Source organism: Toxorhynchites rutilus, chromosome 3 (genome assembly GCF_029784135.1).
Source record: "Toxorhynchites rutilus septentrionalis strain SRP chromosome 3, ASM2978413v1, whole genome shotgun sequence".
In the NCBI taxonomy this organism is placed as follows: domain Eukaryota; kingdom Metazoa; phylum Arthropoda; class Insecta; order Diptera; family Culicidae; genus Toxorhynchites; species Toxorhynchites rutilus.
Genome location: NC_073746.1, coordinates 282,671,185 through 282,695,191, shown reverse-complemented (window position 1 = coordinate 282,695,191; position 24,007 = coordinate 282,671,185). Strand labels below are relative to the sequence as shown.

Genomic DNA, 24,007 nt, shown 5'->3' with positions numbered 1-24,007 from the left:
CCCCGACAACCTGCAAAATCCTTCTAGTCTCCTCCAGGCCATCATATTGAGCAAGTTCTACCTCTTGTCTTGTATCTTCTGCATGTTAGGAATTGTACGATGCTGCTTGAAAGTTCTTTGCATCAACATAGTTGAACCCATAGAAGGAGACAGTTACAGTAACAAAATTTGTCCGAAATATCGTAGTGCATCGAAATCCGGACACTTAAACGCTTACGATGATGACTTTAACTTAACCATTCACTAACGCATCATTACCCAAATATGAACCGCGTCTCCAAACCTGCGGGTCCAAAAACAAATGTGGAACCCAGTGGCGTAGCGTGACTGAGTGACACCCCGAGCGGGTCACTAGGATGTCACCCCTCTATAATACAGGTCGGACTCGATTATCCGGGATTCGATTATCCGGAATTTTAGACTCGATTATCCGGAGTATTTTATTTTTGATTTTCGGAAATTTTGAATAATTTGTATAATAATTCTATATTGAAAAGCTAATATGGGTATCAAAAGAAAGGGCTTGACTTGTAGAACACAATTGTTTATGAAAAATGCAAATCCAAGATGGCGGCCACTACAAAATGGCGGATTGCATATTTTCTCAGAACTCCATCAATATGGGTATCAAATGAAAGGACTTGACTAGTAGAACACAGTTATTTATGGAAAATGAAAATCCAAAATAGCCGCCACCGCAAGATGGCGCCATATATATTTTTTTCACAACCCCATCAATATGGGTATCAAATGAAAGGGCTAGGCTAGTAGAATATAGTTATTTATGAAAAATTCAAATCCAAAACAGACACCACCACAAAAATTTTTCACAACCCCATCAATATGGGTATCAAATGAAAAGGCTTGACTAGTAGAACACAGTTATATATGAAAAATGTCCAAAAATGTATCAAAAGAAAGTTCTCGACTAGTAGAACATAGCAGATACTGATAAATCCAATTTCAAGATGGTTGCAGTCCCTGAACAACTAATTACTTTTTAAATGGTTTCATTCAGCTTGACCTGTTTCTATGTATGTTTGAGTGTTTCTTGGGTTGCCCTCATTAATAGAAAATTTACCCCGTTCCTGTTGAATGATTGATCTGAAATTTGGAACATACATTTAATTCTACTGTCATTATAAAACTGCGTATTCCATGATCTTGAAAAATTCAATTTGGTCGCCGCAAAAAAATGGCTGAATGGCTTGATTTGGAGAATACACTACACTAATAACAACATAAATTCGAAAAGGTCGCCGCCACAAAATGGTCGACTATGTATTTTTTGCAATCCCCTCAATATTGGTATCAAATGAAATGATTTGACTAATAGAACACAGTACAGGTCGGACTCGATTATATACAGACTCGATTATATGTTTTTCGATTATATACAATTTGGGTCTCGATTATATTCAGCTTGGAAAAAAATATTTTTTTTTATATTTCAAATATAGCTTATTTCATGAAGAAATGTAACCTTTCAACGTTAAGTGGCTATTACATGTACAGTGGGGAAAAATCGTGATTTTTGAAGATTTTGCTTGAATTTTCACCAGGAATTGTTTATATCGATATTGCAGGCAAATTAAGAAAGAAGTTGTGCGTTAAAGAACAAATTGTGAAGCGGTTAAAGAACTTCATTTTAATTGATAGAAACAATCTAGTTTAATATAAATTTTTAGGATAAAATTAATAATAACACATTAAAAATTATTAACTTTTAAGTGTTTCACTTTCTAAATGTTATTAAATTCACTAATTTAGTTGTTCCACTAGTATATCCTGTACTAAATTTTCTCATCTTTCAAATGAAACCATCAGAAGCGTCTTCCGTAGCGTACTTTTTAATGTAGCCCCAGTTTGAAGCAACAGAGTCCGGAACAAAAAAAAGTTCTGTAACTCTGTCATTGTTGAAATTCGAACAAATGCGTAGGAGGATTTTTTCATCAAATATGATCGTCTATCACCTCCTGCGAGAATCTGGATAAATTATTTTTTTTCATGTGAGAAAGGTGTTTTCTGACATTAAGGGGATGAATCAAAAATAAAATTCCTCTTTTGATTTCAAAAAACGATAAATACATGCAAAAAAAAACAAATGAAGAAAAAAATTTGTTTTGACTCGATTATCCGGAGGATTCGATTATCTGGAGTGAAAAAAAATCAATACTCCGGATAATCGAGTCCGATCTATACTTAGTTTTCGTTTTCGATTGAAAAATCAAACAGTTACAAAATAAGGAAATTTGAATATTTGTGGATGTCGAAATGTGACTCAAATAAATATCTTTGGGAGCTGAGACCGATCCTGATATTGTACAAATGCTTCTCGTTAAGTGTCTCCACAAGATGCCACAGAAAAGTACACGGTTAGAAACAGCTTCACTGTACGATTTGGAACTGATTCTTGGATGTCCGAACCGATTCTTCGTGATGAGCTGTAACACATTCAATGCATTCACTAGCAAAATCTGCCTTTCCGAAACTTCATAACAACATTTTCATGTCGCTGTCAGGTACTCATAACATGTGTCGAACTTGAATTGCTTCCAAAATTTCGGCTTCTTTTTTAGACGATTTTCCCGATAAAAATGACTAATGCACTCAACATTCCCTCTTCCAACGTTGGACCGGGCCCGGAAGGTCATACAAATGAAACACAAATTTCTGCATAACTCGAGAATTAATCAACCAAATGAAACCAAATTTGGTATGTGGAGGTTTTAGGGTGCAATAAATGTTTTTACGGTGGTTACACACTCCACCCCCTTCTCTAAGGGGGGGCCGCCAAACAAATGAAACACAAATTTCTGCATAACTCGACAATTTATCAACCAAATGGAACCAAATTTGGCATTTGGAGGTTTTAGGATGCAATAAATGTGTTTACGGTGGTTCGACACTCCACCCCCCTCTCTAAGGGATAGCTGCCATACAAATAAAAGACAAATTTCAGCATAACTCGTAAACTAATCAAGCAAATGGAGCCAAATTTGGCAGGTTTCAGCGAAGATTTCAGAGGACACGAAACGTTTTCCTCTCTCTGAACAACTCGAGAACTAATCAAACAAATGGAATCAAACTTAGCATATTTTTAGCATATTTTTGTGCGATCGATAAAATTTGGGATGTGATGGTTTTTGGGTACGAGGAATGTTTCTATGATGGTATGACACCCCTTCCTCCTCTGGAAGGGAGAGGGGGTCCCATAAAAATAATGCGCATATTTCAACCAAACATGACAATTAAAAATTTTCGAATAACTCTGAAGGAAAATGTGAAAATTCGAACAATTCAATTCGCATGTGTTCTACAATTACATGTTGACAAACGTTGTTAGTTCATTTCATGTTTGCGCTAGCGAAATGATCTTCGTTCGAAAGTGGAAATGAATTTTAATGTGATAAAACGCACTCCTGTATCGTTATCTATCTATATAAATAAAAATGGATCTCCGAATTTGTTGATAAAACTCGAGAAAGGAATTGTCCGATTTAGGGCTGTCTTTATTCTATCATATTTTCTGTATAAAACATTTATTCCATGCAACGGAGAAACATGTTATTTGTAAGTGGATGAAAATTCTTGCACGAGAATGTGTCCGAAAATAATCTGATATTATAATGTCGAGTTTTGGAAGAAGTACTGAAATTTTATAGTAAAAAGAATTTTTGAGTGTACATGAGAAGATCAATCAATGAACAGTTCTGCGATTAGACCCATGAACGTGTGATTAGTAATAAAACGTGAATGTGATAACGAAAAAAAAATTTTGGGCGGAACGAAGTTTGCCGTGTCAGTTAGTCTGTGATATAACCGCAAGATTAACGCAAGGCTACCGTTGGCTTAGTAATCATTTGTTTAAAGTTACATCTGAATCAATCCCCCATAAATGGATGAATGGATATTTTGTTTTCCCCTTCCCTTCTGCACGGCAGCAAAAGAGAAACAGTTAGAGGTTGTCCAGTTGACGCATGATGCATCATGCATCAACCGAAGACCAATCGAGACTGAAATGAAATTTCAAGAAGCTGTCGATTCAATTCAATTCTTTGTTTTTGAGAGGCTTTAAACTTTGCAGTTCATTCGCCTCTAACGAAGCTGTCGCTATTTATAATTATTTAAATAGTTTTCTTTCGAAGCAGTTTTGAGCAATTGAACAATTTTTTATGGCCAATAAGTAAAACTCTCGCAGATCTTATATCTTTCAAATAATGTTATTTTCATACCATCCAATTGTACGAATATTAGAATATTAGAGTTATTATAACCTACACTATATACTACAAATCAGCCGACTACTTACATATCTCAGGAAACTTAGAAAAATGTAGTGGTTCTATAGTTATGAGACGCAGTGTATAGCATCCAAATCCAGAGGGAATTCAGCCTGGACATAATTTCCAGAACGGTGTCCAAGGCTGTCAAGTACAGTATTCCAAAGAGATGCGTCCACTCCATCTAAGCCCAAGATCACTGAAAGAATGAGGGGAAAATTATTGTATCAAAAAAATTAAACAAAATTTGGTAATTTATCAAATCCCTCTCATCTCTTTCTTTTATTCTCCTTCGCGTGTATCAAAACCTCGTTACAAAGGTGATCACGAACCGAGCAAACAGCTCGGCTCCATGCGCTCATTATATTCGATGAGTATACAGATAAATCACCCCCTCTAATCCCTGGTGCCCGCCGGACAGAATTGGAAAATTATTCTAATGAGAACGTCTTAATTAAGCCTTAATACTTCCTGCGGTGATGTCTGAATCGATCGGTAGAAAGCAAGAGCCACGTTTGGAGCGTAACAATGTACCGGGAGCCGGGGCTTCGGTTGGGAGTGGCGAATAAGGTCAGGCTCGCAAATTGATTAGCCGCCTCGTAGCCACAGCAGCAGTTCTTTATGATCGTCGACATCGAAAGGAGCAATTTCCTTTGCTCGGTTGGTCTTTGTGGGGGAAAACTCCAGCAGTGTAATGGTTCAGTGTTGGCGGTGAATATCCTATTCGAAGCGGGTCGATTCATAGGCAAATGTACATGCATTCGCGTTGCGTGATCCAAACAGTAACGAGCGGTGGATTTATCGATACCGAGCTACTTGACAGCTATAAGCTCGCTAAGTGAAGATCAGATCTGTAAATATACTTGTTTTGATCCGTAGAAGGCGATTGCATGCCCGCGAGTAATGAGTTTATTAATTTAAATATGCGCTCAAGTGAACAGGATAAGATTGACGCTGATATGGTAGAACATTACTTTGCGGACTTAAACAAAGTCGGGGTTCCCTTAGTGGTCAGACATGTGCTGTCATACCAAATCAATGGCGAATCCGACATCGATCCGTTACGATTCGAACGGCCTTCGACTATTTTTTGTTCAGGCAAACTGCAGAAGAATGCAATATCGATAGGAGTTTTTTTTTCCTCTGATTGATTATTCTCCGGTGAACACGTTGCACTTTTCAGACGAATTATGAGCGCCACAAGTCATACGGCCCGAGCTGACGTGTGTCTTCCGTGTTTATGCAAAACGTGCAGTCGAACGAAATATTTACTCGATGTATCGTGACAGTTCGCAGCCGGATCGCTTGTCTTGCTCGATCGGCACCGTAATCGCCGCTGCCCAGTTCGCAGAAATGATAATCAATAAGACATTCTGCGGCCTGCGTTAAACGGGAAGGAACATTTCCTGATGGTAAGGTGTAGAGGTGTAACTTCATATAATCTACTTAACTTGTTCATTTATATTTTGATATCAATTTTGCTATCTGTGGAGATTTTCTCTGAATCTACACAATTCTGCCAGAAACTTGCTCAATTTTCGGAGCTCGTTTTTGGGGATAGAATCCAGCTGACAGTGCTTTTACGAATACAATGGATGTGGTATTACAACCATATACAATGAATGCATGGTGCAGGTATCTTGTCATGTTTCTGGGTGCATTCAAAAGAATACTTCATCCAAACTTCCAATCATCTAAACAAAATTTAAATATGGTGTTCGATGAAGTTGTTGGGTAGTCAATCCACTATAGAGCAACTGCACGCCAAATCAGCCGGGCGCTGACTCGACCTTCTCCGATTTTTTTTAAACTTGGTACTTATGATGGAAGGGTGCACCCGTGGCCGAGTGGTTTGCGTCTCACATTATCATGCCGGGTGTTCGGGTTCGATTCCCGTTCTTGTCGGAAGATTTTTCGTCAGAGAAATTTCCTTCGACATGCACTGTGGTCACGCGTATTCAAGAGCTTGCCCCTCGGAATACATCCAAGGCGTGTTATTTGGCTTGAGATATCTCAACTAAGTATTAATAAATGACGCTAGTTAATGCATACGTTGAGACGGCAAAAGTTCCACAGGGAACGTTAACGCCATTCAAGAAGACTTATGATGGAAGTTTCCAATTTCCATCATCATATGACCAATTTAAATTACGACTGATTTTTGAAAATTGCGTAATCGAAATCATCGATCTTTCTTTCAAAAAATCGTACTGTGGTATATCCACCAAAATGGAGATATGAATTTTTGAAAATATATGAAATTTCAATACTTTGTAAAATCGTAACAATTTAAGAAAAGTTATAGAAACAAATGAAATGTACATACGATTCAACAAGAAAACCTACATATAACTATTTGTTTTGGGACCATCCGTTCTCGAGATATAACCATTTTTTTATAGTGAAAACAATGTCAGTGAAATTTGTATACGATGTCGGAACATTTATATGTTGTTATTTCATTTATTGTTATTTCCATCGAAAATTCTTTCACATACTATTTATATCTGTGATGAAAAAAGAAATAGATACAAAAGAATAATATTTTTCGACTTTTATTTATTTCAACTATGATTATTTATATACAGGAAATATTTCAGGTTCTTCTTTGGAATTAGATTGTATCTTAGCTGCTATCTAGTCACCAGAAATAGGTATGAATGAATGATATTAATGAGTACCAGGAATTGATTTCGTTTCTCTAATCTAAATCATCTTTAGAAACAGAACAGAAGGATTTTTTAGTTTTAAAATTCTGTTTACAATCATTGGCCCAATCACAAAGTTCTTTTGAATATTTCAGCGAATGCTCATGCTGCCTTGCGAAACTAGCTCTTCTTGCTATTCGTTTCAAAGTTCCTCCTATTGTATCAGATGCACCTTTCCAAGTGGAGTTGCAAAAAAATGCCATCCAACTTCCAAACCATAGCTTCTCATAAATTCACATAGACTAACAAAGTTTTTTCTATTCCTATACTGAGAAGCCGCACCATCTGACATAAAGATACACTTTTTTAATAGATACAGTCGATTTTAAATACCCCAATAATTTCGATATAAACAGATGTACTGCAACGGCATCATGTTTCAAAACCTTGCCTGTTCATTTTAAATGAAATCGTGATGTATAAATTTATCAATTTTCTTCACAAAACATGAGCAAAATTCTTCTGAAGACATTTTATTCAATTCGATTTTACACCTATCAGTTGACACCCACTGCTCAAAAGCCACCTCTATAACATTTTCTTTATTCAATTGAACTTGAAAGATTTTTTTTTTCAAATGATGATACATCACTACAACTCACACAAATACTATGTCCTTGTTGGAATTTTCAAAACTGCCTCTTGATTTGCGGTGCGATGATTGTTTATTGAATGACTAGTTGACCCGACAAACTTCGTCTCGCCCAAAATTTATTTTTCGTTATCATATCCACGTTTTTTTCCACTTTCGAACGAAGATCAATTTCGTTAGCGCAACATCAAATGAACTGATAGCGCTTGTCAATATGTAATTGTAGAACATATGCGAATTGAATTTTTCGAACTTTTCCATTTTTTTCAGAGTTTTCCGAAAATTTTCAATTATCATGTTCGATTGAAATAAGTGTATAATTTTTTGGGAACCCCTCCCAAATTTGGCTCAATTTGCTTGATTATTTCTCGAGAAATACAGTTAAGTTAAGTTAAGTTTGTGTTTTATTTGTATGGCAGCCACTCCTTAGAGAGAGGGGAGCCCCTAAAACTCTCACATGCTAACTTTGGCTCTGTTTGCTTGATTAGTTCTTGAGTTATGCAGATATTTATGCATCATTAGTTTGGCAGCGCCCCCCTTAGAGAGGAGGGAGGAGTGTCTAACTACCATAAAAACATTTATTGCACCCTAAAACCTCAACATGCTTTAGTTTCGTTTGCTTGAAAAAAAGAGAATAATCGATTTTTCATTTCATCCCGTTATTGTTGCCCACTACACCGACACACACCAAAATAAAAAAAAATATGTACGTAACATATTCTAATACCTGAAAGTTGTAGCTTCAAAATTATGTATATCCCATTAATATGCGTTGATTTTTCACGAAGTTACAGCATTTCAAAAATCACTTAAAATTTCCTACTTCGCACTCTGTTCCTCTATTATTTTTGTCGAGTGTATATCGAAAATGGCCAGTCTTAGGACAATAGTTTTTCATGCAAAATTGTGTGTAGAATCGGTTTATTGTGTTACTTTTCTTGTAAAGCTAAAATTTCACAAAGTACTGAAATTTAACATTTTTTCAAAAATTCGTATCTCTATTTAGAAGACTTCACCACGGCACCACTGCTTTCTAGTAAAAATTTACAAAAGAATATCGAAGGGGGGGGGGGGTGTTCTTCAATGCGGATCCTTCAGTGTAACGTAGGGGTAGTGGGGGCAAATTGGTCAGGGGGGGAGGGGGCAAAGTGGTCACCTGCTTGTTTGGTGGTATAACTATTGACTATAGATGCCGTATTGATAATCACCTTATGTTTGAAGAATTAAATGACTTTTGAGTCACCCTGTACTTCAGTAGAGCTCTCGCATGTTAAAATATGAATCAAAACTGAAATTACTCTCTCGATAGTCGTAGTTCTGTGCGCATGGTATCTAAGGAATTTTTCATGAAATTTAGTTTATTCAATCTGATATGTTGGACATATCATCAGTTTGGACAACTGTTCACATATTCTAGGAGAGGTGAACATATATTTTGTTTATTCTCAGAGATTAATTAACATAGAAATTATGTTCATGTTTGGGGGCAAAGTGGTCATAGGTGAATAACAACTTACAATGTTCTGTTTACTAAAGTTGATACACATTCTGCTCTTGAAGAAGATCCTTGTGTGGCTTTTACCCTGGATAAATATGCCACTCCAACTAAACCATGCCTCATTATGCGGAACGTTATGTGTTTCTTACTGCGTTTTTGTATGCAAGAGAAAATTTAAATTGAGACTCTAGGTGAATAGGCCAAGCTTATTTCATACATGTACCTAGAGATGGGCGAGCGCTCACGAGCCGCTCATTTGAGCCGGTACGTCAGAAAGAGCGTACGATCCACGGTTCTTTAAAAATGAGCCGCGGCTCTCAAATGAACGGCTCTTATATGTACGGCTCTTGAATGAACCACGGTTCAAAAAAGACCCACGGATCTTTTATGAGCCGTGGCTCTTTTTGAACCGCGGTTCATTTAAGAGCCGTTCATTTGAGAACCACGGTTCAAAAAAGAACTGCGGTTCATTAAAGAACCGTGTTTCTTTTGAGAGCTGGCTTATTGATAAAAAACCGTGAATCGTACGCTTGTTCTGTCGAACCGTGGCTTGCGGCAGTGCGGAAGAAATATATGTGTCCCATGCTGCTTTTCAAGCGGTTTCATTTATCTGTTTGTATGTTTGTAAATTTTGGCGGAATACATATTTTCTCGAAGCCCTATCAATATGAGTATCTAATGAAAGGACTAGACTAGTAGGACACAGTTATTTATGTAAAATGGAGATCCAAGATGGCGGACGTTACAAAATGGCAGACAGTTAGTTTCGTCAAAACCCCATCAATATGGGTATCAAATGAAAGGGTTTGCCTAGTAGATCACAGTTATTTATGAAAAATGTAAATCCAAAATGGTCGCCACCCCAAAATGGCGAAATATGATTTTTTTCCAAAACCCCCTCAATATGGGTATCTAATGAAAGGACTTGACTAGTAGAACACAGTAATTCATGAAAAATGGAAATCTAAAATGGCGACCGTTACGAAATGCCAGACTACATTTCTTCTGAAAACCCCATCATATGGGCATCAGATGAACGATGTTGACTAGTAAATCACAGTTATTTATGATAAATCCAACCCGCATATGGGTATCGAATGAAATGATTCGACTAATATAATACAGTTAATCATGAAAATATTCCATTCGAAATAATTTAAAAACGTTTGGGATATAAAACGGGGAGAAAACTGCGTTGTTATTGAAAACTGCTTTATTCTCCCGACTGATAATTCAACATGATCAACATTATATGGATCAAGTGAAATCAATTCTAGTGATTATAAAAAAGCTCTGTATAAATAGATTCCGGAGCTGGTAAAGCGATCTACAAATCTTGAGTCAGACGAATTAGTAGCCTAACAAATACTGCTAGATCCTCGCTTCAAGGAGCAAGGTTTTGGGGATAACAGAAAGTACAACTATGCACACCAGTCGTTGATAAGGATGCTAAAAATGACATCCATAGAACACACCTACGAAACTACCACAAATCGTTGGTGATGAAGCGCTGTCATCTGTATGGGAGGAGTTTAATGCATTGGTTGGCAATCTTCGATCCTCACATGATCCAAAAGCTGTTGCAATATCTATTGTAGATAAACATTTAGCGGAACCACATTTGCTGAGACTAAGCGACCCTTCGTTTTGGTGGAATGAAAGGAAATTTATCTCTCCGCGGCTCTATGTTTTGTTTTTTTTGAAAATATTATGTATTCCGGCGACTTCAGTACCATATGAGCGAGTTTTTCCGAAAGCAAGACAAGTTTGCAGTGGAAGATGTAGTAGACTTCCATCATATAACATTGGAAAGATAATGTTTATAAATAAAAAAAAAGAATATCATTGTGATGGAAATATTTCAGAGAAAACCTTTAGTAAAGTAATATTTTTACTTTTCTCTGCACTGATTATTGTTTTAAACCTTATTTTTTACGTCTTCCATTCTTTACATATCCGAATAAACCAGTTCTTGAAAAGAGCCGTCGAGCCGCTCAAATGATCCGGCTCTTTTCATTGAGCGCACGGCTCTGAGCCGCTCACTGAAATGAACCGTTTTGCCCATCTCTACATGTACCTACTGTAACTAATATGATTTAAACAAATTTGGACGAAAAAACGCATAAATCTATCCCATTTAACTTGATATGGGCGGGTGACCACTTTGCCTCCACAAGGTGACACCTTTACCTCCAAGCAAAAAAAAAGGTCGATTTTTCACCTTTTTTTCTAATGATGAAAAGTGCACTATTTTGAATAATATATCGGTATGTGAGCGCTGGAATTGGACATATTCCTTAGGACCACCATGCCTCCACTTCCCCTACTAGTATTTATCGATGCGAATTACATGTAGAAGTGCAATACATAATAAATAAAAAATAAATAATAAAAATTTTCATTCATTTCTGCGCTGAAATCAGCATTTTTGCTAGCAAGACAGGGAGTGTCACCTCCGATGCACTTCTTCATTCAATTTAGTGGCATCTACCATTGTATTGAACTATAGATGTTACGCAAAAAATACTCGTTAGCTTCATTCTGTTAGATAGAATATGATTTACTGTAACCATCCCCAGTTCGCGTTTCCAATAATAAAAGATGGAAAGGCCCGTTCCGAGCTACCACCATATAGATTCCACTACATCTATCCATTCGTGAAAGGAGAACTTACAACTTACGAGCGGCCATCAATTTCCAGATGCATGTTAAAGTGTCAATATAAACAACACCATAGCGCAGTTAGCTTCCACCGGATTCAAGGCCGAAACCTCAGAGGCAAGTAACAGCGATGACCTGGCAGGCCTTTAGTCAGTTCTGCTATCAATCGTTTGAGAAGCGGTTTTAAAACGCATACACAAGCGGCATCCCCCGAAGCCACGGAGCTAGTAATCTCCCTAGAGTAATAATAATGACCAGTTAAATTCTTTCCATCTATCATATTCCACCGCTCTCGTCTCTAAGGCTCTGATACGGTGGGGTGATATAAAAAACGACAGTGACAGCAGGAAGAAAATGAATGTGTAATTAACATTCATGATTCCGAGGTGCCCGCGCGCGCCTTGTGTTACCTACACGACAACTCGGTGGCATCTTCTCGGCGTGGTTCCCACCGATTTGTTCGCACACGGGGCGCACTTTACGCCCCATGCACCAAGCGCAAGCCGTGCGACAGCAGGGCAGCGTTAATGATAGGCAAACAACGTGAACGTGCCGCGAATTTTTAATTTGCGAAATGTGAATCGTTAATTGTTTCGATTGCACACCCGTGTCTCGGCATGTTGCAGCCCTGGCGCGATTAATTACAGTTGAGAAGTCAGAGCTTTCTGGGAACCCGAGTAATAAATGGAACGCTGGTTCCCACAGCGACCCGTCAGATACAATTAGGAATTTTAACACCGATTTGGAAATACTTCAAGTTTTTTTTTTTTTGCTCGTTTCGTCGGGATCTGGAGACCGATGAAGCGAATTCAAGCAATACGCTTCGAGGACAATCAGAAATGAGTGTCGGTTTAACCTCACTTGACATCGCCGGAACACCACAGGAGTCAAAATGGGGAACGATTGCATCGAGGCCTGAAGCGAACCTCAGCTGGTGCACGGAGAGGTATCGAAAATCAATAATGATTATGCTAATTGCATTAATGGGTTATCTGTTGGTGTTTTCAATTGATACTGACTTCATTTATTGTTTTGTATCATTTATTCGATCACCACTCCCGCTTGTACGCTGACTTGTTTATACGGATTCAATTTGTTTTGGATAATTGGAGATGATTTCTCTGCTCCATGCATTGGTTTTCAATACGGATTAATTGGTTAAACGTTTTATAGCAGCACGACTACATATGGCTTATCAATATCGTATGGTTAATGTATATATTAAAATTAGTCAACTGTTCCTGTTGAGTGTTAAAATAACGGTTCGAATACCGTTATGGGTTACACCTACAATATTTTACTTATGTCATTGCAGTGAGTAAATATGTTAGTATGTAAGAAGCGACTTGCTTGAACATCTTCTTGGGGATGGTAGTGTTTTACATGAAATTTGGCAAATCGAAATGCCAAATGACTTCAAAATGCATAGACCGTCCAGATCTAGTGTCATTTCAAAAAAGAATTTTTGGCCGAAAATCGATTTTCTGGGACTTGAGTGGCCAAAAAATCAAAACTTTGAGTGCTTTGAAGCGCCCCTAAATCATGCTCGATTGAGCTGACATTTTGCACAGGTTATTTTTTTTTGAGCCAATAAACAAAATGTACATGGTCGGTTCTTTAAATTCTATAATTATTCCTACGTTGCCACTCAGGCTAAGTTCCAGAAGGTCAATTTCCGCGGAATTTTTTTCTCGAAATGACCAAGTCTCGACGTTTTATGCATTTTTTGTCATTTGGCATCGAAAAAAAATTTCCAAATTTCATTTAAACCATCCCCCCCCCCCTCCTTTGAAAGATTTTCGAGGATCAAAAAATTAAAACTTCAAGCGCTTGGGACACCCCCAAATCACGTCCGATTGAGCTGAAACTTTGCATAGGTCATTTTTTGGACCAATAAACAAAAAGTACATGGAAATTCGACGATGATTTTTTTTTCCATACATCCATACATACAAGGTTGCCCAAATCCGATCGGTGGCCCTGAACCGACCACCCCTTGGTTTTCGGGAATGCCACTACCTACCGAATTTTTAGTAGTGACAAATGAAAGGTGTCACTACGCTGACAATTTGGTTGTATAGTGCTTCCTTCGTTCTTGCATTTTTGGCGCCGTTTTGTGTCTTCAATGCGATAAAAAGGAAAAGTTAGATTTTTTTACCTGTACATAAAATCAGTTAAATATTCTTGTAGATGTCGAATTATAAAACTAGGCAATTTTGATTGCTTATGGTCTGCTCCTTGAAATAAGCTATAGCAATAGAATTTACCTATATTCTGTCCCACTTCTATAAGACCAGGGTATGATCTTGCTGCTTTGTGTCATTGTAAACAAACAACGCTTCAATTTATATTCTAAGGTATTTGTATTGGTAACTATCATACACTGAATGATTTTCATATGTGTGTGTGCAAGCGTTGAGCGTAAACAAATGTTTTTGTATTTTTAAGTGTCAAGTTTATATAAGACCAGTTACGTTTTCCGTTGTTTTTAGTTAGTTTGATTAATAAATCTAGAAAACGCCGAAAGGAAAAGTGCTCTCGGATAGAGAAAAAGGACAAATCAATGCATTTCACCAAGAAAATGTTGGAATTAGAGAAATTGCTTGTCGGATTGGACGTTCCCATCAAGTAGTTCTCAATCATTTGACGAATGCTCAAGGATACGGTAAAAAGAATAAAGCTCCACGTAAATCGAAGCTCTCTGACCGGGATAAGCGGGAAATAATTAGAACAGCTTCGAATGCTTCAAAATCGCTTATGCAAATGGAGCAATCTTTGCAATTAAATGTTTCATGGGAGACAATTCGTCAAATTCCTTACATAAATAGGGCTAAACTGGTTAAAGCTCCTAATCTTACACCATCACACATCGAAAAACGTCCGAGTTTTGCCAAAGCTCACATGAATCAACAGTAGGGCATGGTATATCATGACAAAGAACGTTTTCAAAAGAACACATTTAGCTATATACCATAACGAAAAGTTCCTCAATTTTAACTTCGCTAGGTTATCTTCAGTGACGAAGAAAAGTTCAATTTGGATGGCCCTGATAGTTTTAACGGTTAGCGTTGGGCGTTAAGTGTTGTCGTATCATTTGTTTCCGTTTCCGTTTGTGCATGTGTTCTATTATTACCACCATTTCGCTCTAAAACGTTCTTTGTCTCGCTTTAACACTTGTATAACTCAAATTCTTCAGCTTCATTTCCGTTCTATTGGTGCCGTTCTCAACACCAACCAGTATAAAACTTAGTTTAAGAGCTATAGTATTCATTTCAATGCAAAAGTTGCCAAAAAACGAGAATTTTATGCGATGAATGGCCGTTGAAATTTGAGGGTCGGATCTGGGCCACCTTTCCCTACATATATCATAAGAATATACACTCGACAAAAAAAAACAGAGTGTGAAGTCGAAAATTTTGAGTTATTTTTGACATGCGTTAATTTCGTGAAAAATTAACGCATGCAGATGGGATGTACATAATTTTAAAGCTCCAACTTACAGATATTAAAATATTTTACGTTCTTTTTTTTCTTGGTGTGTGTAGGTGTAGTACCATTTTTAACGGGAAAATACGGGTCGAGTTTTTTTGTTGTCCCGTCTTTTTATCGATTCGTACCGTATTTTGAGTACAAACAGAAAATATTTATTTCTTAGCCCTTTTTACCCGGATGTTTTAGGGTTTTCGGTCGCCATTTTTTTTGCAAGATATCAAAAAACTGAAAAGGGTACCATGTAGCCATAGGTTTCACCAATGCATAGCTACAAATAGAATCAAGAATTGCGCCCAAAACAGTGCTCGAGGTCATTTCAGTGTGATCTTTCTAGGTCTTTTCAGATATATTCAGAAATCGTCAAAAAGATGGTGAGCAAAGCCGGTGGATAACTGTGAGTACATTGTATATTAGGGTGCCAATGAATGTATGGGAAAAAATCGATCCTAAAATTTCAAAAAGTTACCCTATACAAAATGTTCACCACCTCGAAAAAACACCCTATGCCGAATTTCAGCTCAATCGGAAGGGAGAGTGGCACAAAGCGGTCAAAGTTTCAGTATTTTGGAAATCGATGTCTTAAAATTGCATGAAACGTCACTAAAATTGCATGAAATTTTTTTTGAGATAAATGTAAATCTCGACGTGTCATGCAATTTTAAGACATTTGGCATCAATTTTTTTTTGAAAACCTCGATTTTCGGTGATTTTTCGTTTGAATCCGAATGAATCCGAATGAGCTAATATTTTGAATCCCAGAGTGCCGATTTTTGACAAAAAAATTTTTCGAGATGACACCAGATCTCGAAGTTTTATGCAATTTTAAGACATTTGGCATCAATTTTTTTTTTCGAAAACCCCGATTTCCTCCCTTGGGTGATTTTTCGATTTCCAAAAAACTCAAACTTTGAACGCTTTGCGCCACTCTCCCTTAAGTCCGATTGAGCTGATATTTTGAATAGGGTATATTATAGTGCAAATCAACATTTCGTAGCAAGTTCCGAATGAAAAATCGAGATAACTATTTTTATTGGCACCCAAAACCATACTTTTCATTTCGTACTCCAAAAAAGTCCCAGAGTGCCGATTTTTGACAAAATTTTTTTTTTCGAGATGACACCAGATCTCGACGTTTCATGCAATTTTAAGACCATAAGGCACCAAATTTTTTTTTCGATAACCTCGATTTCCTCCCTTGGGTGATTTTTCTATTTTCAAAAAACTCAAACTTTGACCGCTTTGCGCCACTCTCCCTTAAGTCCGATTGAGCTGATATTTCGCATAGAGTGTTTTTTCGAGGTGGTGAACATTTTTTATGGGGTAACTTTTTGAAATTCGAGATAACCATTTTCATTGGCACCCTAGTGTATATGTATATGAAAGCCATCCAAGAATAGACTTCGAAAAGCAGTTTCAAACGCAATTCTCTATATATTTCGGATCTATATACAGCAATGCATTGGTAAAACCAGTGTCTTCATGGTATCCTATTTAGTTTTTTTGATTTCAAATAGGAACAATGGCTACCGAAAATCCTGCAAAAAAAATCAGGTTTTTCAAAAATTCTAAATAGCGCTTCTCTCTTTCCAATTAAGTTGACAGGGGTTAAAACTCGGCGAATTTAATTTTGAGCCGAACACAAACAAAAAATCATAAAAAGAACCAAGAGATGAATTTAATACGACTTGTAGAATTATATTCATAGTTGGATTTAAATTTAACTCATTGTATTCGAAGAGATTTTACACAGTTGTCATCGACACAAAATCGATTTTTTTTTTGCAATCGATATTGAAAGTTTAGCCATGAATGTTTACAAACATTTTCATATCTACACGGTTCTTTAAAACAATTGAAGGGTTTTTTTATTTCGTCGGTGGACTGTATGCTAAATTGCTTGAGCATGGTAACACATGATTGCATTCTCTTGGGTCTTTTACCAAGATGTTTTGACGAATTGCGCTCCTGTTTTCTTTCATAGAAAAAGTGTCCTGTTGTACTACGCGATTAATTGGAAACCCCACGCCTAAGACTATGGTTGCTTTTTTCCAGATAGCATATGGTTGCCTTCCAACCATTTATTGCCTTGTTGAAAAAGACGATATATCTGCCACTCAATTTGTTGTTATGTTTGATCAATTCATTAGTGTAGATAGTCTAGTTGATTCAGACTAAATACAGAAGGCTCAATCTTTTTAAAAGTGGAAGGCTAGCCTACGAGAAACACAACAGCTCATTGTAAAATGAACTCTTGTAGAGATAGCTGAAAACATATAGTTTGATTAGTGGACAATAATCGAAGGAATTATAATTAATGAGATAAAAAGTTGGAACAAAGAATCCGTGTTAGTTGCAAATCGTTAAGTGCATATATTTTCATAAATGGGGAAAAAACATAAAGTGTAAGGAATTCATGAAGCTAATTAATTATTATACTAATTATACCAATTACATTATTATTATACTAATTCTATTTTTATCTGCATGGTATTGCCGGACCAGTTGAAAGGGTTTATATACGATGAACATTATGTGGACAACGAAAAAGTCGCGACTCAATAATGGTGAAATACTTCGATCTGAAATGTGATAAATTTTATAATAAAATTTCCAAACATCATAATCTGCTTCGCAGAGTCTATCCATCATATGAATATGAACGAATGAAATTCGTTGTAAGGAACAAAACAGTTAAATCTAAAAATATTTGATAGTTTGGCTTTATTCTCAGTTTTATTCACTCATTCATAAAATGCTTCAAAACATGGCATTTAGTTTTTTTCGACTTACCCTTCCCGTTTTTGTTCCTGAACTATTTGGTCATCCTAAGTGGCCAACAATATCGGGAAGAAATGAAAAATTATTTTTTTTCTATTTTTTCAAAGATTTTGTGGATTAACACATTTTTTTTTTGCTAACCAACTTAATAGCAAATCCAATCAACCTTACCAACCAGGTTTCATTTGGTTCCTTGAACGTTAGGAACGGTCTGTATTTCTGTAATCCTCTGAGAAAAGATACAAGTCCTCGTCTTTCATGAAACGTGTATCGTCAAAAAAAATTAAATCTTACAGAAGTACTGTGCGTGTACCTTGAATGTTTTGATTCAAAACTTCAGAATGTCGATCTGCACAATTTGTTAATTAATTAATCAAGACACATGGCTTCTTAGTAATAATATCTTTCTTTTTTTTTTTGGTAACAGAACTATTGTTGCGACGCATAAGTGATGGTGTTTCGATTTGTACCGGATTTCGTGACGGTCCCCTTTTACTAGCAGCTTTCGTTCACTTCGTGATTTGTTCCCCCAGAGCATGGGGTATTTTCGATGTCGGGTTTATGTATTAAAAACACTATTAGAATAACTGACAACACGTTTTACTAACTCTTCAGACTATTCACTAACAGCTAACAATTATATTTAATACAACTCAATACATAAACTACATAAATTTATACATTTAATATTCGGTGGCCGAACTGAACACCAACGGAAACAAAAAAGGAGTGAATTTGAAAAGCAGCTTTAACCCATTTTAGGCCAAGTGTTCGAAAAATCGAACAGCAACTTTGATAATTTTTCATGTTTTTGGACAGGAACCATATGGTAATGTTTTTGCACCAAAGATAGCTCAATTTATTAGCTACCACTTATATCGATTTCATTCAATTTTGAGTAACTTTATTGGATAATAAATTCGATTTAAAGCAAGTATGTTTGGAAGGTGTTTTCTATTTCAATTAAAAACCCCATTAAAATACAAAAATATGTGAAATTTTCTACAGTATTGCTTTGATAAAAGAACATACATTGTGATATAGAGCGAAAATCATTCGATTGAGCCGCATATAGGAAAATAACAGCCGGGGAAATTGAGTGTTCGAAAAATCGAACGTTGGCCACAACGAACATTTTTTTTTCTGCTGAATAAACATCAACACATCTAACCTCCGCTGCGCATTTTGATTTGTTTGCTTTAGAAGATGGACGGTTTTCATTTATTCTTGCAATTTCAGTTGTGAATGTTTGCAAATATCGATTAATTTAGCAAATATTATTGAAAATCTGTATGATTTGCTGTCCGTAACAACCTTAGGTGATGGCGGCCCGTAGAATGTCTTTGTGGAGTATCTGGAGGAAATGATCAGTACGTGTAACGAGGAATCTAATGAGATTCTTTGTGTGAATATTCTTCCGCCGGACCGATTAATTATGACCCAACCCTCTATGCCATTGTTTTTTAGCAGTACTCTGGTACTTTGCAGGTTTTTGAAAATGTTCGATTTTTTCGGGAAATGGATAATTGGAGAGACTTCCGGGAATCCAAAATTGATGCATTTATGAATACCGTATATTTGCTAATTGAAGTGACTTTTAGTTCACAGTATGTTTGTACTTGCAAAAAAAAGTGCGGGTTTTGGTCAATGTTCGATTTTTTGAACAGTCATTTCCCGGAAAATGAAAGATGTGAAAAAAATAATTTCTTGAACATTGGAGTTCCTTTAGCGTTAATAATCGAAAATACAACAATGGCTTTCGTCAAAAAAATATTTTTTTACAGCTTGGTCGTTAATGGGTTAAGCTCTTGTATAGCACAAAGCATTATTTTCCCCTATTGTACGCAATTACCAACACATATAAAATACAGATAATATAAAATATACTGTTGAGCTTTTATAGAAGCAAATCGAGTCTACAGTAGATTTCAACTAACTCTAATATTCCTGCTCACATCTCTTAGCGAACACTAGAAACGTCAACAACTATATTACAATAAAAGCTTCCAAGTAACCCAACGAAAACAAGAAACCCCTTCTTGTTTGAATAAAATATTCTTTCCCGCCAACCATTTCTTCGGATTGGGAAACAAATAGTAGACCAAGGATTTCATGTCTGGAGAATAGGGGAGATGTGAAACGAATTGGAACCCTACTTCCATTAATTTTGCGACCACAACTGCTGAGACATAACCGACAGTCGTGATGTCGTGATGGGAAAAATTCACTCGACTTCTTCGATTTCGAAGTGGAGCAGTTCTTCTTCTTCCTTGAGGAACCTTGCCTTCTCGACCTAATGTTACTTGTGTCATTTAAATTAGTACTTAGTTGAGATTTCTGTGCCAAGTATTACTCCTTGTTTTCATTCAGGGTGGCTCTAGCTCTAGAATACGCATGTACCAGTGCAAGTTGAAGAAAGGCGCTGGCAAGATCGAATCCTAAACCACCTGATCGATAGGCGGGACGCTAACCACTCGGCCATGTGTTTTTTCGTCAACGAAAGGCCTACCCATGCGAGGTGCATTTTTGAAATAAAAAAGCTGGACGGACTCGACGAAACCGAAATTGTACATTGTTGAAGTATCGTGACCATAAACACCATTCACAATTTCAATCTTTCATTTTCGCCTTCTTCTGTGAAAAACTGAAAAATTTATTGCATTTTTCACTTCGTTGACTCCCAACACTGTAGTACTATAGGCTGTAGTACCCACTTAACACTAGAACTACCGACCGGGCAAAATGACCGGTTGTATTGTTTGTTCACAAGACATTGCCATGAAATTTTATTTTATTTTTCCTTAGTTTATTAGTTTCATTAGTTTTTCTCCTTTGAAACTTTTATTTTTTAGACAACAAAATACCATATTGGTCACAATGATCGGTTCGGTTGGAATAGGTAAAGAAAAATTGTCGGTAGTTCTAGTGTTAATGAATGAAAATTTGAAAATTCGATATTTTGGGCGATTTTGAAATGGTATCCATATGTGCAACTTTGCATCGATGCCAATTCCTCCCTTAAAATTTACCACAAAAGTTGGGTTTATTATCTACAATAAATTACATCTTTCCTTTTTTTCTACTAGGCGCTTCTCACCGTGAGGATGGCAATGACGATAGGGAAGCATAAACACTGGATTGAACTTTTGACACTCTAAATGGGCTGCAGGGCATTCTCGTTATTTCTATTCGCCATTGTTTACACAACGCCCGCACACTTTGGCAGTTTGCGATGGGCTATTGAAATGTGTTGGCTAGTCGCTATTTTTTATTGGTGCAAGCACGCATTTACAACGCTCAAGCGCACTCGTATTTTCGCAACTAACAACTTATTGGGTCATAAATTTCCGCTACAATGTGAGACCACTGGATTTATTTCCGCTTACTTGTAGTGCATGTTATGCATTTTTTCGCACACAACTGTATGTGTTTTTGAGGATAAATTTTACTACCAAATCATTTAGTGAGTGTTGCAATGAAGCCTAATTGTGCCCTGAAAGTAGCACGCACGTATCTCGCACCAGGTCGGGGGTGTTAATTCCATTTAGAGAGATCGTTCATCATTAAACTCGATTTACATACGAAACCGATTTGCCCCCCACGAGGGCATACCTCGGATGGTTCTGCAATAGATGCAATGGGTTGCTCTGCCCGAAGCTGCGGTATGATCTAATGTTTGCGTGGGGGTCTTCCTAGGTAGAGGCGAAGTGAATGCGAGAGAACGAAAACGTGAACCACGCATGGTTCTGCTTACGACTTTGTCATTCTAATCGAGCGACGCGGAGTGGGTTCTAGGCAATGCGAAAACACAAAACCGCTGATTTAACCAGCGTGTGGTGGCACACGCTGTTGGCAGTCATTAAGCGCCCCTAATTGACGGAATCGCCGAGGTCAATAACGGTGTGTGAAGTGGGCCATCAAAATTAGGCCAAGGTGGCATGGCAGTGTCGAACTTGGCTCAATCCTTCGCTCTAGTAACAAACGTGCATATGCATCCCACATATACCGATACACCAGACAGCGGGACTGTGAATGAACTTGGTTCGATCGACTGTCATACGAGAATGCATCGAATGTCATCGTCTGCATTCGAGCAGCTACATGTTCCTTGTGCGCCGTACGAAGCGCACTTGTCTGGCTGTCGATTATTGAGCGGTTTGGCACGCGAGCACCGGCTAAACTCACGGTGCACCAAACCAGACAACAATCAGACATTGAAATGAATGTAATTGAAGTGAAAAATTAGTCTTTCGAGGAGAGTTACATCTGTTGACGAGTGATTCCACGAATGATTTCTCATTGCATCGGAACGCTCTGAAATAATTGTGGAGGAATATCAATATCTTTTGAGTAATTGTAATGTAACCATGTGGGAACTTCATATGTCTTGAGCTCTGGGTCATTGTCTTGGCAAAACTTGAATTCTCGATTCCATCTCATTTTGTTCACACTTTGCTACATACTACACCTTTAGGATGTTCAAGTAAACATTCTGATTCTTGACATCATCAATAAAAACCAAATTGAGCAAACAAAAAGTTTGTAATGTGCCTAGGAAGGGCAGCTTGAATGCCCGAGCACAGAGGAACAAACCGGTAATTCCAATTTGATTATTCCAAACAGCATGAAACACATCAATGTCTTACTGGTAAGATGTTATTTCCATAGATGTGTCCTAATTTGATATTTTTGACTCCGATGGTTGTCGTTTCGTATGGAAGAAGCTAACGATGAATTAAAGGTAAAAAAAATAATCTAAAAGCAATGTTTAAACATGGTGGTGATGGAGGGATGATATGAGGGTGCATGTATGAGGAATTTGGTTTTCATCGATGGTGTATTGGGTTAGGATGTTTACTCAATCATCCTGAAGGAAAATATGAAGCAAAGTGTCAACAAAATGGGATGAAATTGAGGATTCAAGTTTTGCCAAGACAATGACCCAGAGCTCAAGACATATGAAATTCGCACATGGTTCTCATTACAATTACTCAAAAGTTACTGAAGTTCCTCCACAATCTTCCGACAGTAAAAAAAAACTAAGGAAGTTATCTGTGTATGAAATTTAGAAACCATGGAATTTCTAAAAATAACGATTTTAAAAACCAACTTATGAAAAAATTGATAAATATACCTTCTGAATACATACAAAACTCGTAGATAAGGCTAAAGACACCTAAAGATAGTTGCAATGAACAAGGGATATCATAATAATGATGGAATAAGGAAATTGGCGAAATCGAGTAGAGATTTCAACCAGCGTACGATTATGAGTTTGAGTCAATTTTCATTACATTAAGAGAAATAAAAACCATTATTCTGAAAACAAATCTCTTGCTACACATACATGCAGAGCATCTGTTGGGCAAACATCATTTGTTTACATTCGTAGCTTCTATGCAGCAGAAGCGGATTCATTATCAATCGACGTTCTTGTAGATGATTTAAATATAGTTGCGATCTTGCTATTAGCGAGAAATATTTCATGAAGCTAACATGAACTTTGTGGAACAGCTATTTACAAACAAGCTATTTATCGAACAAGAGCTTTTGTGTGACGCATATTGCTTAACATACTAGCACCTATTTCGCGATGTTCATTGAGCGACTTTCCCACTAGCTTTGAATCGAAAAAATAACAGGAAAGGATTATCAGCATGTTCGGACCTAGATTCAAGACACAGAGGCTCGAGCTCACGTTCGAATGCTTCCTTGTATTTTCCATGAATTAGCCAACTGATGGATTTTCTTCGTTTCCGATCAATTTTCTTATAACCATATTTCACTTCTCCGCAGAGCATTCAGGTACCTGGAAATCATATCTGAGGATTGGATGATCTTTCTGGCCATTAATACAATAAATGTATAACTGATGCCAGCAATGTGTATCCGAGAAGATCAGCACTTTTCAATTTTAACAACAATTCATTTTTATTTATTTTTTTGTTCATTTTACAGATTATTCAGATGGCATAAGAAACTTTGCGAACAATTA

General features: G+C 37.0%; 1 protein-coding gene across 7 annotated transcripts in view; it reads left to right on the top strand.

The window, feature by feature from the left end:
• Positions 1-24,007, top strand: part of LOC129776108 (A disintegrin and metalloproteinase with thrombospondin motifs 20) — a 536,521-nt gene that overhangs the window by 285,814 nt on the left and 226,700 nt on the right. The window lies entirely within an intron of this gene.